This window comes from Bidens hawaiensis, unplaced genomic scaffold (assembly GCF_021521415.1).
Source record: "Bidens hawaiensis isolate Kalapana, Puna unplaced genomic scaffold, B.hawaiensis_p1.1 tig00003356_1, whole genome shotgun sequence".
Classification (NCBI taxonomy): Eukaryota; Viridiplantae; Streptophyta; class Magnoliopsida; order Asterales; family Asteraceae; genus Bidens; species Bidens hawaiensis.
The window spans coordinates 900,043-917,414 of NW_027491185.1; the positions used below are offsets into that span (position 1 = coordinate 900,043).

At 42.9% G+C, this 17,372-nt stretch overlaps 1 long non-coding RNA gene and 1 pseudogene across 1 annotated transcript; one reads left to right on the forward strand and one right to left on the reverse strand.

The window, feature by feature from the left end:
• The first annotated feature begins 362 nt into the window (after positions 1–362).
• Positions 363–13,824, forward strand: LOC143623196 (uncharacterized). The gene is made up of 3 exons (XR_013151849.1): positions 363–469; positions 4,131–4,302; positions 13,697–13,824. It is a non-coding gene; the product is annotated as an uncharacterized LOC143623196 (long non-coding RNA).
• A 1,216-nt stretch (positions 13,825–15,040) lies between these two features.
• LOC143623136 (F-box/kelch-repeat protein SKIP11 pseudogene) lies at positions 15,041–16,648 on the reverse strand (annotated as a pseudogene).
• Positions 16,649–17,372: the final 724 nt, after the last annotated feature.

The following is a 17,372-nucleotide window of genomic DNA, read 5'->3' on the forward strand; positions in this document are numbered from 1 at the left end:
AATAGTTCAAATCATGACATAAAACACATTTAAAAAATAATAATGTGTCAACCCATAAACCCACCGAGTTGAGGCCCGTTAAGCTAACGTGTTTGTGGGTTTGGCCTAAACCTGACCCGAACCTGTTTTTACACAACTATTAAATGTCATTGTCGATTAGACATTATTAACGTAATTAATTAACTAAAAAACTATTTATGCATGACCCGGATCCGGGATGAAAATATAAATATGAAAAAAGTGGTATATACATATGGATGATATAAATAGAACTCCAAACCTCCATTTCTAAACTCACTATATATACAAACAAACAAGTGAACAAGTGATCATCACAATTCTATAGTCAAACCATTTTGATTTAAAGTCAACGCATGCACTTGTCTTGATTCAAACTCCATCAACTGAGTTCTTTCTTCATCTCGAAGGAGGATCATATTACTGAAATTCGTTCCCAGGTAATATATCAGTTCTTCATTTCAAAAACCAGTTTCATTTAAATGATTTAGATAATATTTTGTATAATGTGGACATGCAGTGGGTATATATAATCAAGAACTCAAACAAACTCATAATCATGTTCTTCAATGAAATTATTCAAACATTTTGTATAATTTATGTAGAGGTTATATATACTTTAATCTTGCTAAACAAAGTCTTAAATAAAATAAGTATATATGTATATGTTCATAGTTATACATTTTTCAGTTGATGTTCTTGAACCCTAGCTAGCTAAAAAGTTTTCATAGAAATTAAGCATATATTCATGCATGCATGCATGATCATCAAATAATTTATGGTTTGTAGTTCTTGATTAAATCTTGTTGAGAGATTCAAAAATACAATCTTGAATCATGAGTTAACCAATCTTTATTAGTTAAAGAACTTAATTAGTTTGGTTAATATTGTAGGAAACTGTTCAAGCACCGATTGATATCACAACATGGCGGACATAATATTCGTGAAACATGAAAACCGACAGATCGAAAGCATCAAAGGCGAATCCGAAATACATTTGTTCGTGTTGCAAGAACTACGGAAATATGAAGGGTTACAAGCTGTTAGAAATGCATGGGAAAAGATGGGTTTGTTGGTACCCGATCGCCTTAGGGACATAATCATGACAAGATTCTTTTTAAGTCCCACCACTGCGAAAGATTTTTTGTGGTTCGACTTGTTGTCCGACAAGGGTTTCGCAAGGATGATTAGAGACGTGACAGATTATACGACCTACATGTTGTTTCCCATGGTACCGGAGCTTGATAGACAGGCTGAGTTGAATTATGGGTTGGGGTTTGGTGGTGCATTGTTTAGAACACTCGAGCACGTCCCATGTCGAAAGAAGAGGTATTTTATAAATGATTGGAGTATGAAATCAAAGATTTGAGGTGAGTTAGAAAAACTGGTAAAACTGTTAGTAGTGAATAACTGAATACTGTTGGTGTGTAAAGTTTTGTATGTAACAATGCGTTGTAATTTGTATGGTAGAAACTAAATGTAATATTGATGGTTGATGCTTTTTAATAGTAATGCATGAAGTTACATGCATAAATATGTGTTGGAATATAAATATGTTTGTGGTTAATAACTAATCAGTTTAAGTCAATTAGTGGCATAGATGAATGAAAGATCGGTTAATGAGACCGGTTTCTAAACCGAACCAAAATCATTAAAAAAATGGTTTGTAAGAAATAGTTTGAAACGAAACCGAACAGTAGGTTTTATATCAGTTTAAGAACCTCACTTGTTGAAACCGGTTTGGAAACGCTAAAATCAAACCGATTAAAAATTGGTTTTAAACCGTAAGTCCGTAACCAGCTTCAAACTGAACCGATCTATAGCAACAATGCGTGAACATGGGCTGGTAACTAGTTAGCAAAAGAAAGTTGAGAACTTATATGTTGGATCCATATATATAAGTTTGATGTACTCTAGCATCAATATTTTGAATCCCGGACCTGCTGGTCCGACCAGTCATACCGGGAACAGCTAGGCACTCAGTGTCTCAGTTTATAAAAATTTGCAGAACTAGCTTACAAATTACAATGTTTTTCAGTTGATTTTGTGGAACTCTATTTTATTTTCTGTAATGTTTTATAAAAAATTGACAATTTGTTAAAACACACACACACACATATATATATATATATATATATATATATATATATATATATATATATATATTTTGTTATCCCGAGTCTTGTACCAAATTTATGAATTATATTACAAATATTCACTTTTGAAATTGTTATAATATATATGTTAATTAAGTTATCAAGATCAAAAAAAAATGATCAACTGAACCTTTACATTTCAAAAAAATTAGTATATACAGGTAGTTTCAGCGGGATGCTGTGTGGAAATTGGAATCTAACATGAACACAAAAATTTTACACGAGCACGAAAATCGTGTCACACAAATGAATCCGAACAAAACATGTGTATTTGTGGGTTGACACGATCATGGTTAATTTATGTAGCCCGGTTAAAAATTAGTTAAGTTTACATATTATTTTTATTTTCTAAGCATGTAAGTTTTAAACTATGTCACTTAATTTTTAATCTTTTAAATTATAAATATATAAAATCTACCAAAATAATTTAAGTAATTACAGTGCATATATTGTACGTAAAAATGAACTCCAAAGCTTCATTTGTAAACTTACTATATATATATAAACAACCAACTGATCACAATTCTGTAGTCAAGACCCACTTATCTTGATTCATACACGCTCAACTGAGTTCTCTCTTCATCTCGAAGGAGGAATATTACGTACTGTTCGATCGCTTCCAGGAAATGTATACGATTCTATCGATTAGTTCTTCGTTTCAAAAGCAGTTTAATTCAAGTGATTTAGATAACATTTGTGTATAATGCATATTGTAGAGGGAAAGAAGTCAAATAAAATCATAATGTTGAATGTTCTTCAATGACATTTATTCAAAATCATTTTGTGTATATAATGTAGAGGTTATAATGCTTTATTAATCTTGTTCAAAAAGATTTGAATAGCTGATACGTACGTATGCATGCTCATAGTTATACACTTGATACATCTTTCAATTGATGTACTTCTTGAACCCTAAAAAAGTTTTCAAGATTTAATCTTTCATTATAATTAACCATTTAGTTATTAATTTGCTCAAGCACTGATTGATATATACACAACATGGCGGACGTTAGTGGCGGAGCCAGGAATTTGCTGATATGGGGGAATTTTCATTGCTTTGATTTAATAACTATCCGGCGTTAAAGTTTTCTCGTTGAAATGGGTCAGGTCGGATCACATAAAAAAATGCAATATCATTATTATAACAATAGCGTATCGTCATTTATACAAGACATAAACATAAAATTCATCTTTCAATAACTCCAACTTATTGTCGAGTCATTTTATCATATGTAATTTGTATTAAAGAAGTTAATCAAACCTTAACGTTTAAGTAAAAGTTTTGTATACAATATATGTCAAAAATCTAATTATATGTATATTTTTTGAATACAAACAGAAAAGGTTATATAAAATAATATAAGAATTATAGTAATATCATCAGTAAAAATACTTTGGTTGGTATATTTCATTTCAAGTTAACAAAAAACAAGATAAAAACTGTAAAAACAATCTACAACAAGCTAATAAAATTTTTAGAATATTTTGCAGTCACCTTTTATTACCTTCAATTGTCCGAGAAAAAAATAAAGGAAACTAATAAATAAATAGGAATATATATAAGTTTTGATGGGCAAATTTTCAAACAAGCCACTAATAAAAGAAGATAAATAAGGAAGCTGCTATTCATACACCATTTGATTCTTTATATAGGATGTACATAAAAGATAAAATGTGTGTTAAAGTGGTGTATGAATATTAAAAAGGGTGTGTGAATATCCTATGCCTAATTTAATTGTATCATCTTCTCTTTCTTCTATTCTTGTTGCCGGCCAGAAAAAAAATACCAATACTTTTATAAATGGGTTCGTTCACTGGATAACAATGGGTTCGTTCGTTAATACGATAGTGTAGGCTATAGATAAAACCGAAAAAACACCGGGTTCGTCTCTTATGTGTACCTCTGCCATTGGCGGACATAATATTCGTGAAACATGAAAACCGACGGATCGAAAGCATCAAAGGCGAATACGGAATACATTTGTTCGTGTTGCAAGAACTACGGAAATATGAAGGGTCACAAGCTGTTAAAATGGTATGGGAAAAGCTCGGTTTGTTGGTACCCGATCGTCTAAGGGACATGATCATGACAAGATTCTTTTTAAGCCCCACCACTATGACAGATTTGGTGTTGAAGAAACACTAACCGGACCCCGGGCAGATTACTGGTAACCTGGGGGTTAGATAGCTGTTTCCCACGAGGGGTTAGACCCTTGGAAGATGGTTCTTCTGATAACCTGCAAAACAGACACCGTGAGCTCGTCACTGAGAAGGGGGGGTTCCTCCTTGTGACCACCCTCCGGCGTGAGAATCAGACTAGATTGCTCTTTAAATATAAATGTATATTAAGAGATTGCTAGAGCAGATATCAGGTATAATATGATGATACAAGATAAGATATGATCAGATGGTCATACCATTTGTGGTATTTATAGCCGAAGGTAGGTTTCCAAGGAGGTATGGCCGGCTGCAACAGTGTTCCTGTTCCACCAACAGTAGCCTACGCACGTGCCCTGCTGGTAGTTGGTGGGTAGGTAGCGGCTGATAGCGACCAGGCCTGCTGTATACTATTCCTTTTCCACCAACTGCCAGCTACGCACGTGGTATGACAAGAGTTGGTGAGTAGGCAGCGGCTAATAGTGACATACAGTGCAGGAGCATGCTGCTCGCCATACTGTTGTCAATAAGCTGTCGTATCTTTAGTCAGATCTTTTTCCCATACCTCGTCAGGTACAGTACAGAAGATCTTCCTGTGTCGTACGGACTGGCTTATTTGGGCGGGAGTATTCCCCCTCCCGCCCTTGTGCGGGACTGTTCCCGGCTTCGCTCATTCCTTCAGGTGACACTGAACGATTGAGAGCTAAGTGCCTTGTGCGTGTAGCCTTGCTGCGCGGGTGGCCTTCCCTAATGGCTTGTATCCGAGGCTGCGGGGACAGGCGGAGTCCTTCACCATTGGGAGGCATTTCCTGCGGGACCAGCTTGCGTACTGCGCGTAAGGACGTCACGTCTCTGAGCATGGTTGGTCCTGCGGATCCAGTTGGTTTCTGCGCAGACGTCCCTGTTTGAGGTGAGTCTTGCGGGTCCAACTGGGCTCTGCTGGGACCTACCTCTTCAAGTCCCCCCAGTCCAATGTTCTTCTCATGCGTGTTTAATAAAGTGAGGTGAACTTTTGGACTTTAAGCAAAGGGTTTTGAAAAGGGTCTTTTAAGGTTTTCCATGGGGATTCTTCCCGCGGAAGTCCTTGTCACTTGCAGAAATGCCCGAGTTTCCTGCTTGGTCTTTGGGTATGATGCGGGTAGGCTGTAACCTCCTCGCAAGTCAGGAGCGTTGAGTCCCACTTGTGTGGTCTTTCCATGAGGTTTTGGTAGTTTTGAACATAGTGATCAATTATGTTAAAACCACCAATTCCATCCTGGAGCTTCCAACAACGTAGTTCTCGACGTTCCCGCTATGCGGGGATGTTATTTCCGTTTCCGCAAGCATTGCCCAGAAGATCCTTCTTGGTTTCAATTCCCAGCGGAGCGCTAGGTATGTGAAGGGTTTTGCCTTAACACTGTACCTGCGCTCGTCTTACGGTTACTTTACTTCCAAGGTATTCCTGGCGTCAATTCCTTGCGGGTGCTAGGTATGTGAAGGGTTTTGCCTTTACACTGTACCCGCACCCGTCTTATAGTTACTTGGTTGCCGAGGTACTTGGCTTCAATTCCCTGCGGGTGCTAGGTATGCGAAGGGTTTTGCCTTAACACTGTACCCGCATCCGTCTTACGGTTACTTGTTCGCCAAGGTTTTCTTGGCTTCAATTCCCTGCGGGTGCTAGGTATGTGAAGGGTTTTGCCTTAACACTGTACCCGCATCCGTCTTACGGTTACTTGTTTGCCAAGGTAAGGGGTATTTTCCCGCCTACTTTTTGATCTTTTTGAATTTTGAATTTTGAAATTCGAAAGGTTGGTGGAAAGATAGGAACAGTCCAAACCTCTGAAACGTCGTGCGACAGTTTCTTCTGACTGTGTCAGGACGTGCAGGAAGTTATGGTGACGTGACATTATATGGTCATTCCAGACGCTTTTTACGGCGCGTGGGCGCGATTTTTCGGGCGCGTGGCCGCGAAATTACTGGCACACGTCCTGTCAACAGCTGTTGCCAGCCTGCTTTTTGCCACGTGTCATAGTTTCATTGCACCTTAGATCTCTCTCTCCTCCGCATTAAATTCATCGCATTAATTGCGATTAGTATATAAAGGGGGAGAGGCCTCTTTGTAATCCACACTTTCACCTCTCTTCTTCTTCTTAGCGATTTCCGGCAAATACTCCCCTTTTCAGGCAAGCATTTTCCCGAAATCGCTTTCTTCTTTCTGCAAAATGTCTTCTCATGATGCTGAAGCTGTAGCCGACGATAGAAGTACTGCTGGCGAGTGCCAGTGTGCTCTACCTGTCGATCAGTACCAGTACATCGTCAGGAAGTTCATGCTTGAGTCTCTTGAGCCTGAGTTTCCTGAACCCCACCAGACTGTGTACGATGCCCCCAGTGGCAAGATCGGGGTATATGCTGCATTCTTTGTTTATGGGAACCTTAGGTTCCCATTGACAAAGTTTATGTACCGTGTCCTGGAGAGGCACGGTGTGCACCTAACCGAGTTGCATCCGATGGCGATTGCCAAGATCCGGCACTTCGAGTGGGTGTGCCGGATTCTGGGTATTGAGCCCTATGTGGACCGCCTGATGACCTTCTATACTTGGAGGTGCATCCAGGGGTGGTACACCCTGACAACCCGTATTAAGGGTTTGAAGATCTGCGTGACCGAGCGCAGTCTCCGATCGTGGAAGCGGGAGTTCTTCTACATTTCTGCCCGCGCCATCCCCATTGCCATGAAGTTTAAGAAGGGTCAAGCGCTTCCGAGCCTTCACGCTTCCAGCTACCAGGAGGCGGAATGGTTCGCGAAGATATCCCGGGTCCAATCTCCGGTTTACCGGTTTGCGGAGTCCGGGATGGTGATGCTGGGGATGAGCCGGGTATGGAAGGAGGCGTCTCGGTTTCCCATCCTTCTCGAATACGGTTTGAACTCTATTCCTTATGGTATGTCTTGTCTTTCTTGCTTATATTAGTTTGTCTTCTAACTGTTTCTTTTCTTTCAGAGGGGAACAATTTGGAGTCGCTCCTGTACCCGCGGGAAGCTGACGATCCCGTGCGGGTGGGTACTCGTGCTCTTGACGAGAATGAGTTGCCCATCCTGGAGCAAACAGCGGATCGGTTTGTGGAGGTCTATCCGCTGGGCCACGAGATCCTGAGCCACCGGTGGCCAGGTAAGGCGTTATTCTCTCCTCCCCCCCTCAGTGCTGTACCCGCTGCTGGAATTCCTGACCTGTCTTCTTCTGAGGAATCCGCAGATGGTCCTCCGTTAGTGCGGAAGAAGAGGGCTGCCGGCGAGAAAGGGAAGGAGAAGGCGGCCTCCACGGCCGATCCAGTGCTCCTATCTGACACTGAGTCAGATAGTGAAGAAGTGGCGGGGCACCCCGGTGGTGAGAAGACCACTGCTCCGGAGGCTACGACTGTTACCTCCGGAGAACCAACGACGACGACGGTGACCGGCATCAAGAGACCGGCTCCATCGGGTTCATCCCCGCCCGTCCGTACGTTCAGGCTCAAGAAAACCCGTAAGTACAAACATCCTTGTTTTTGTAGATTTATCATACTTCATAAATTTATTGTTAACACTTATCTTCTTGTGCAGGCGTGGATGTTGACGCATTCCAGGGTGGAGTGCCGAGTAGTACCTCTCCGCCGATGACGGTAGGCTTGGTCAGCCTACCTGAGGCGTCGACCCAGGCGCCTGCGCCTGCTACCGCTGGTTCAGCTGCTCATTCTGAGCAGACTGTTCCAGCCGAGATGACGTCACCGCCGGTGGTAAGTGCGATTTTTACAGCATCTTTCACCGAGCCGGCGGTTACGATTGCTGCGGATTCTGCGGCAGCGACTGCGGCGGCTGCCACCATGCCCCCGCCACCGGCACCGACGGCCGGCCCATCAGGTACGCATGGGAGCACTCGCCAATCTTTGCTACCTTCCCATCTGCCTGACCTTTTGGATGGGTTTCCTTTGGGTTCAGGTGATGGGTTCGGCGGCTATCGGCCTGTTATAGACCCTACAGGTGCGTAGGGTTCCTTTGGCCCTTTTTCACTTTTATTTTTTATCATCTTTTCCTAACTGCTTTTTTGTTTTTTGCAGTGTCGGATTCCAATGAAGTGTATGTTCCGCGATGGAACATACGCCGAGGAACAACCCTTCGTACCCCTGTGGAGTGCGTGGAATGGGCTCGCCACGCTGCTCCCCATGGTGCGTTGGGGGAAGCCATGGCTAGCTACCAGGACGGTAGGCTAACCAATGAGCTTCGGGTTCTCCAGGCCCGGATGCAGCCGCGCGTCGAGCTGCTTTGTCGTGAAAACGACAAGTTGAAAGCAGCTCGCGCCAAGGACGTATCTCAGGCGCGGGCTCTTCGGGAGGAGAACCAACGGTTGGCCGCAGCTGCTGCGGAGAAGGAGAAGGCCTTCAAGGCCCTCGAGGTTGAAGTTCAAGCGCGACTCGAGGCCCGCTCCAAGGCTGCCCAAGCTGTTAACGAACAGCTTCGGCTGGCTAAGGAGACTGCGAGGAACGCAACTGAGAGGGCCACCAAGGCTGAAGCCGTTGCTGAGCCTTTACGCGTGGAGAACGAGGAGCTCAAGGCCAAATTAGAGGCTCTCCAACGTGCTCATGATGCCTTGGCGATGGAAGATGCCAAGAAGCTCCAAGAGATCCTGGACCAGAGGGGCGTGCTTGACCACACCGAGCGGAAGCTTAAGGGCGTTGAAGAGGCTGCTGCAAAGGAAGTGCAACTTGCCAACCTCAATAAAAGCGAAGCCGAACGCGCCCGCACCCAAGTTCAAGCCGCCCTTCAAGAAGCTCTGGTTGCCAAGGAATGGCTTCTTCGAGAAGCGTTGCCTCAGGTAAGCTTTCATGTCTTTACGCTTTATTTTGTACATAGAAAAGGTGTTTGACACTTGTATTTTCTTTGTAGGTTGTGCATCGGGTCTTCTCAGAGACATCCTACGACGATGCTATGAGTGCAGCCCTCAATGCTTCTCACGAGGATGGGGAACGGGCTGGCTTCCTGCTTGGTCTAGGGTTCGTTGAGAAAGGCTTCCCGCCTTCCAACTTCCCTTTGTACAATGTTGATACTGAAGCCATATATGACCAAGCAGTAAATCAATACGCCGCCTTCCCGCATCCAGTGGTGGAGAAGGTGAACCAAGTAGCTGCTGCTGATGATGGGTTAGCTGTCCTTAAAGCCTTCCTCGAACCGCCCCGTTCTTCTGATGGAGCGGGTCCAAGTGGAGGCGGCCCTGAGGCTTGATCCCGAAGATCCCTTCCCATTGCTAGGATAGTCTTGTACGGATGTATTTATTTTCTTTTCGTAGGCGGGTAGTTACCCGGCCATTCTTGTAATAATTCATTTGTGAAATATTAATCTTTTTGCGTATAAGATTGTTATTTCCTTCTTTGGGTTCCTTGCTTTATAAACTTATGACTTGCATACTTAGTTTAAATTAGCAATTTTCCAAGTGTTTAGAATAAGTTAACCTGTTGAACGTGGTTGATAATGGGTTAAAGTTTTGCTTCCTCTTTCGTGATTGTGCGGGTAGAACCGTCACTTGCACTTAGCAGGATGGCTAAACTTTAACCTTCATCTGACCTGCGTGTAGGTTTTCCTCATCCTTTTGAGGATAAGTTAACCTTTGAACGTGGTTGATAATAGGTGTGAAGTTTTGCTTCCTCTTTCGTGATTGTGCGGGTAGAACCGTCACTTGCACTTAGTAGGATGGCAAAACTTTACCCTTATCTGACCTGCGTGTAGGTTTTCCTCATCCTTTTGAGGATAAGTTAACCTTTGAACGTGGTTGATAATAGGTGTGAAGTTTTGCTTCCTCTTTCGTGATTGTGCGGGTAGAACCGTCACTTGCACTTAGTAGGATGGCAAAACTTTACCCTTATCTGACCTGCGTGTAGGTTTTCCTCATCCTTTGAGGATAAGTTAACCTTTGAACGTGGTTGATAATATGTGTGAAGTTTTGCTTCCTCTTTCGTGATTGTGCGGGTAGAACCGTCACTTGCACTTAGTAGGATGGCAAAACTTTACCTTTATCTGACCTGCGTGTAGGTTTTCCTCATCCTTTGAGGATAAGTTAACCTTTGAACGTGGTTGATAATAGGTGTGAAGTTTTGCTTCCTCTTTCGTGATTGTGCGGGTAGAACCGTCACTTGCACTTAGTAGGATGGCAAAACTTTACCTTTATCTGACCTGCGTGTAGGTTTTCCTCATCCTTTGAGGATAAGTTAACCTTTGAACGTGGTTGATAATAGGTGTGAAGTTTTGCTTCCTTTTTCGTGATTGTGCGGGTAGAACCGTCACTTGCACTTAGTAGGATGGCAAAACTTTACCCTTATCTGACCTGCGTGTAGGTTTTCCTCATCCTTTTAAGAATTTTGTTTTGAACCGTTCGACGCGCGGTTGTCAATAGGTTATTCAGTTTCCTTTAATGATTCATGCGGATAGACCGGCACTTTCATTTAATGGGATAATTGAACTCTTTCCCTTCAACTGACCTGCGTGAAGGTTTGTCACGTTATTGGGTTCGTGCGGGTAGGACCGCCTTCTCACGCAATGACTTCACGTAATTATGCGGTGAAAACCGGCATATTAGTGTTCAGAAAAGTATAAATGTAAAATCATCAGCTTCGATGTTCTTAAAGAGAATCATTTCCCTTAGAAGTGGCTCTTGGCCTTTTCTTTACAAATTGGAATTGATTTACATGCAAACTGTGTAAATGAGCTCCCTTCCATGTTGTTGGGATGGGAGTGCCATCGAGCCGATACGCACCTGGTTCGGGATCTCGTTCTTTACGCAGCATGTAGTCTCGATATTGAAGCTGGAATTTTGATTCGTGTTTTCCCCAGCTGGGGTTCTACACGCACCCGCCTGCTCAGCCTTTATTGCGCCACGAGGTGCGCGAGCGTCCCATCTCTGACAAATGCTTCGACCATGTCTTTTACGTCTGTGCATTCTTCAGTGTTGTGGCCTTTTGTCTTGTGAAAGTCACAGTATTTGCTCCGATCAGCATCGTGACGATGTCGGATTATTGGAGGCTTTGGCCACGGGAGCTCTTCAGTGGCGAATATCTCAGTGACGCTTTTGCTGAGTGGCGTCCATCTGGAGTTCCGGTGCGGCTGTGCATTATCCCTTCCGCCCAATCGATGTTGCAAGCCGGATGAGGTGTCAAAGTTTACCCTTGACTGCCAAATGCCTTGCTTCCGCTTTTTATTTAGTCGGGCGGTGAGGACGTTGTCTTCTCTCGTCTTCTGAGTGTAGAGGTTTGTGCTCTGTGGGAGATCTCTACCCAGTTGCTTCTCCGTTTCCGCATAGCGTTTTGCTGCTGTCATGATGGCATCCCATGTGGATGGCATGCCATCTTTACCCGTTAGGGTGCGGATGAGCTCTGGGTCATGCGCGCCCTGGATGAAGGCAGCGCGAACAAGATCTTCGCTGATATTGCCCAAACTTAGCTTCTTTGAGTTGAAGCGAGTGATGAAGTTTGCCAGAGATTCATCTTCTTCTCGTATGCATTTGAGGATTGTCCATTGCTCCTCGGTATACTTCCGTTGCTGGCTGAAGTGTTAGCTAAACTTCTGCTGGAAGTCTGCCCAGTCGTAGATGTGGTTGACCGGTAGACGATCAAACCAAGCTCTAGCAGCCCCAACAAGCGTCATTTGGAACATGTAGTACCACGTGGGTTCCGTCCAATTGCTGACGGTTGCCCCTGCTATGAACCTGTTCAAATGATCGTCTGGATCAGATATACCGTCATATGTGCCTATGTTAGGCATTTGTTTGGCACTCTTTGGGGCGATTGCTTCCGCAATGTCCCTTGCAAACTTGGACGTTCCTGCATTTGCAATGTTTGGTCTGAACGTTTTGGAGAAGTCTCGTGGACTTCCACCTGTGCTTTTTGGTTTGAAGGCTTGTCCAAAATGCCTTTTCGGTTGGGATTCCATTTCCTTATGCTTCCCTTTTGCCCTATGGCGAGGGTTCGCGTCGGAGTCGGATTCCTCCGAGTCATCCAAGTAATCTTCGAATTCGTCAGCCTGTTGGACGGAACGCAAGCGTTCGTCCAACTCAGCCTGGAATTCCTTTTGTCGTGCCTCCGCCCATGCCTTCACTTCATCGAGAGTTTGGCGGTGGAGTCTTTGTTTCTCAAACTGGGTATCAGTGAATCCCAGTAGGCGATCATTTACTGCACTTGCCCCAGCCTGAGTAACTGGGGTAGTGTTCGTAAAATTTACTTCACTTGCCCCGGCTTGGGTAACCGGGGTAGTGTTTGTAAAAACTGTGTTACCGGTGTTCATCCCAGTAGCTGGGGTTGTGGTTACCGGAATTTCTCTAACCATCTTTGTAGAAGTTTGAAAAAACTGGAGAAAAATAAAGTTCTAGCTTTATGCACGGATGGCGCCAATGAAGAAACCCTAACCGGACCCCGGGCAGATTACTGGTAACCTGGGGGTTAGATAGCTGTTTCCCACGAGGGGTTAGACCCTTGGAAGATGGTTCTTCTGATAACCTGCAAAACAGACACCGTGAGCTCGTCACTGAGAAGGGGGGGTTCCTCCTTGTGACCACCCTCCGGCGTGAGAATCAGACTAGATTGCTCTTTAAATATAAATGTATATTAAGAGATTGCTAGAGCAGATATCAGGTATAATATGATGATACAAGATAAGATATGATCAGATGGTCATACCATTTGTGGTATTTATAGCCGAAGGTAGGTTTCCAAGGAGGTATGGCCGGCTGCAACAGTGTTCCTGTTCCACCAACAGTAGCCTACGCACGTGCCCTGCTGGTAGTTGGTGGGTAGGTAGCGGCTGATAGCGACCAGGCCTGCTGTATACTATTCCTTTTCCACCAACTGCCAGCTACGCACGTGGTATGACAAGAGTTGGTGAGTAGGCAGCGGCTAATAGTGACATACAGTGCAGGAGCATGCTGCTCGCCATACTGTTGTCAATAAGCTGTCGTATCTTTAGTCAGATCTTTTTCCCATACCTCGTCAGGTACAGTACAGAAGATCTTCCTGTGTCGTACGGACTGGCTTATTTGGGCGGGAGTATTCCCCCTCCCGCCCTTGTGCGGGACTGTTCCCGGCTTCGCTCATTCCTTCAGGTGACACTGAACGATTGAGAGCTAAGTGCCTTGTGCGTGTAGCCTTGCTGCGCGGGTGGCCTTCCCTAATGGCTTGTATCCGAGGCTGCGGGGACAGGCGGAGTCCTTCACCATTGGGAGGCATTTCCTGCGGGACCAGCTTGCGTACTGCGCGTAAGGACGTCACGTCTCTGAGCATGGTTGGTCCTGCGGATCCAGTTGGTTTCTGCGCAGACGTCCCTGTTTGAGGTGAGTCTTGCGGGTCCAACTGGGCTCTGCTGGGACCTACCTCTTCAGGTGTGGATAGACTCGTTGTCCTAGATGTCGTTCGTAAGGATTATTAGAGAAGTGGCAGATTATATGACCTACATGTTGTTTCCCATGGCACCGGAGTTTGATAGACTGGCTGAGTCGAATTAGGGTTTGGTGGCGCATATCGTTTTAAGAACCTGTGTATTAAAAAATTAAAATTGACCGAAACAACTAAAAACTGGTTTTAAGTGGGAACGAGTTTCAAACCAAATCAAATTTTTTCCACTGAAAACCGATTACAAATATGAACCGGTTTTTACTTTTGTTGACTGAAACCAAACCGATTGAAAGAAAAGAAAACTGATTTTGTGCATCTCAAATTAGTGGGTTGATTATCCATGTAAGTACTGGGCCAATTAAGGCCCAATAACTGCACCATGGGGAAATTAAGGCCCAGTAGCTGTATTGGATTCTTGGTCCATCAAAAGAAAATCAAAAACACACTTTTAGCATAGATTCATATAAATATTTATAATCTTAGCAACAAGTTTCGGGTGTTCAATGTATATTTCTGCGGGAGGTGATGCTCGTGGAACTTGCATTCGCCTGAGGACGGTCCACGGTCCATGTTGAATATTCCCGTGTAGTCGTGGAGGTCAATAAAACCTGTCAAAGTTTGTAGAAACTATAGATGTTCATTATAACATATTAAATCAGAAAACATAAGAAGTATAGCTTTGTGTTAGAAAAGCTAATATGATATATATGAAGTACCATTGTATTCTTTTCATTACTTACTAGGGAGATAACTTGCAACTTTAGCTAGGGGTGTCAATCTTGGCTGGTTGACGGGTTGCAATATGCAACCCAAACCCGACCCATATTATATTCGTACAAAAATTTTTAACCCTAACACGTATACACATAAATTCGGGTCGACTTGAACACGACCGGTTTAACCCATTTAGGCATTTATCAAAAAAAGTTAAAAACAAAGTTGATATAATTTAGAGTCGATAGAGTAAATAAGTAATATAAATATTATTTTTGAAAATTATTAAAAATGGAAAACGGAAAAAGCTCTTTTTAAATACTTAAATGGGTTAACGAGTCAACCATAACGCAAACCATTTGTTTAAACGGGTTGTGTTAGTTGACCCGAACCCAACCACCCGTGGTTTTTTAAACGGAACAATTGCTGCCCCTACCTCTAGCTTTCATACCTGCTCGAGTGAGACGTTTCTAGTTTGGTCTTATGCAAAACGCGGGCCTAATTTCCTAGTTTAAATTTTAATAAGAAATCAAACAACCAAAAAAATATAATAATTTGAGAAAAACTGCCAAGATTTAGTTCAGTAAACAAGGAACCTGTGTAAACTTGTTAGCATCTCAACATCCCATCGCCACGCAACTATAAACAAAACCACTCGATTGCTTTCTAGCAAGCAGGTTCCATTGAGGCTGGCTACCATCGGGTACCCAATAATACAATTCCATTATATTAGAACCCCAGGGGTTACCAATAAAAATGAGCTGATCACCACAGGCCTGAAAACCATGTACCCGTGCAATGATAAGGTGCAGGTGCGCCATTTTCGGCAGCACACACACTCTGACCCAAAGATTTCGACGCTTATCGTATTTTCTGACTTCTTGTTCTTTAAAACAAGCAGCATATAATTCATTCTTCACAACGGCAAATGAAGGAGGTGGTTTGATGGCTGCACGTGCATTTTGAACCCGTGGAAACATATTTGGAATCTCGGTCCAAGTACCCGCTTTCAAATCATAAACTTCCCCACAAGTCAGATGTTTATTATTTTCGCCGATTCCATCAATAACATAAAATTTTGATTCCATAAATACCCCTGCACACATTTTTCTTGGTTTATTCAAGTTGGGTAAGGTAACCCAAGTCTCGGTCTCTGTATTATAAAGCTCAGCTGAGTTCAAAGTGTTGCCTGATGTACCCTGCCCACCGGCTACAATAGCTATCTCACCAAGACTTGCGGACCCAAACAGACATCTAGGTGCATTGGTCTTGGAACCAGGTGACCATGAGTTCGTTAAGATACTATATTTATGCACTTTATGTGTGTCTATGTCTCTACCAAACACCAGCAGCTCAGTGCCTACTGCTAAAGATTCTTTGTCTGCGCACATGAAACATACGCTGCAGTCCATGGTAGGCAGGTTTATCCACCTACAGTGGATTGGGTCAAAAGTAGGGGTGTTCACGGTCCGGTTTTCGCGGTTTTTAGGTTTAACTGTGAACCGAACCGTTAGTAACGGTTTTTTATTTTCGTAAACCAAAACGAAACCATTGAATTCTTAAACCGAACCGAACCAAACCGAACCGTTAGTAACGGTTTGGTTTCACGGTTTAAACACTTGTTGGGATTTTATAACGAAAACTCCAAAATAATTTATTTTATTGTATAGCTCTCAATAATTTACAAATTTTAACAAACATCACTTATTTATGGGTTCTCAATGAAAAACTCAAACTCTGAAAGGCCGTTAACGTTTTTACGTTTTGAAATTGGGCTTAGTATTTAGTAAAGTAATAATATATATTAAACGCACTGTGATTTATACTAAACACACTAATAATAATTCTTTAATTGGTCTAATCACACACACACACAGAGACATATATATATATATATATGTAAAATATTTAAAACATATATAATTAAATCATATGATCCGGTCCGGTTTTTTACGGTTGGTTTTTGGTACAAACCGTAAACCAAACCGTTGTTGGTTTGAAAATTTTCAAACCAACCGACCGAAAGTTAAGAAAGAAAACCAACCGTGAAACCAAACCAATGACCGGTTTCGACGGTTTCACGGTTTCGAACCAAACCGTGAACACCCCTAGTCAAAAGCCACCCATTCCATATTATGAAAGGAAATATAAACCCAATGTTCTCCTTCATTATTCATGTCTTGTTCACAAGCACTTGGTAACTCTCCTGAGACAAGAAAGGACATGATTCCTGTCTTAAACAATGAAATAGGACTTGCCAAACGAATCATCGACTTCATGAAGGAGAACAAAAAATACAATCTTGCCCATTTCGTCCATTCCATTTCCTCTTTATTTCATTCCTGCAATTATCATGATTTCATCAACATACCCCAACATTGTTCATTCAAACACAATTACAATTCAAATTAGTAACAAATCAATTATCCCATCCTGCTCCCTATAGTACACATACGGATAAAACCTCCTGAAATTCTTCCCAACCATATTGATCCCCACGAGCTCCTGCGCATCCGGACCATCCAACTTAATAGTCGATGCTGGTCCGGTTTCAGACGAGCCTCGTCGATCCACATCACTGCGATCCGGTGCCTTCCCATCTTTACTATAAGACTCCATCTGAGTTCCCGAAGTATTACTAAAATGACCGTTTTGGAAGTGATAACCCAAAGCTTTCTCTAGTGCTTCCACGACCAAGCTCATTGTCGGACGATCTTCTGTTCGTCTCTTCAAGCATTGATAGGCGATGGTTGAGAACGTACTCAAGGAATCGGAAGTCATTTCAGTTGCAAGTTCAGGATGGATCATCATATGCAATGTTTTCTCCTTGTAATGCTTTTTGGCCAATTTGACAGTAAAACGATCATCACCAAGATTTCCCGGAACAGCTACAAGCTTTCCAAACAAGACTTCAAACAACACAACACAACCCCGAAAGAATAAACATCA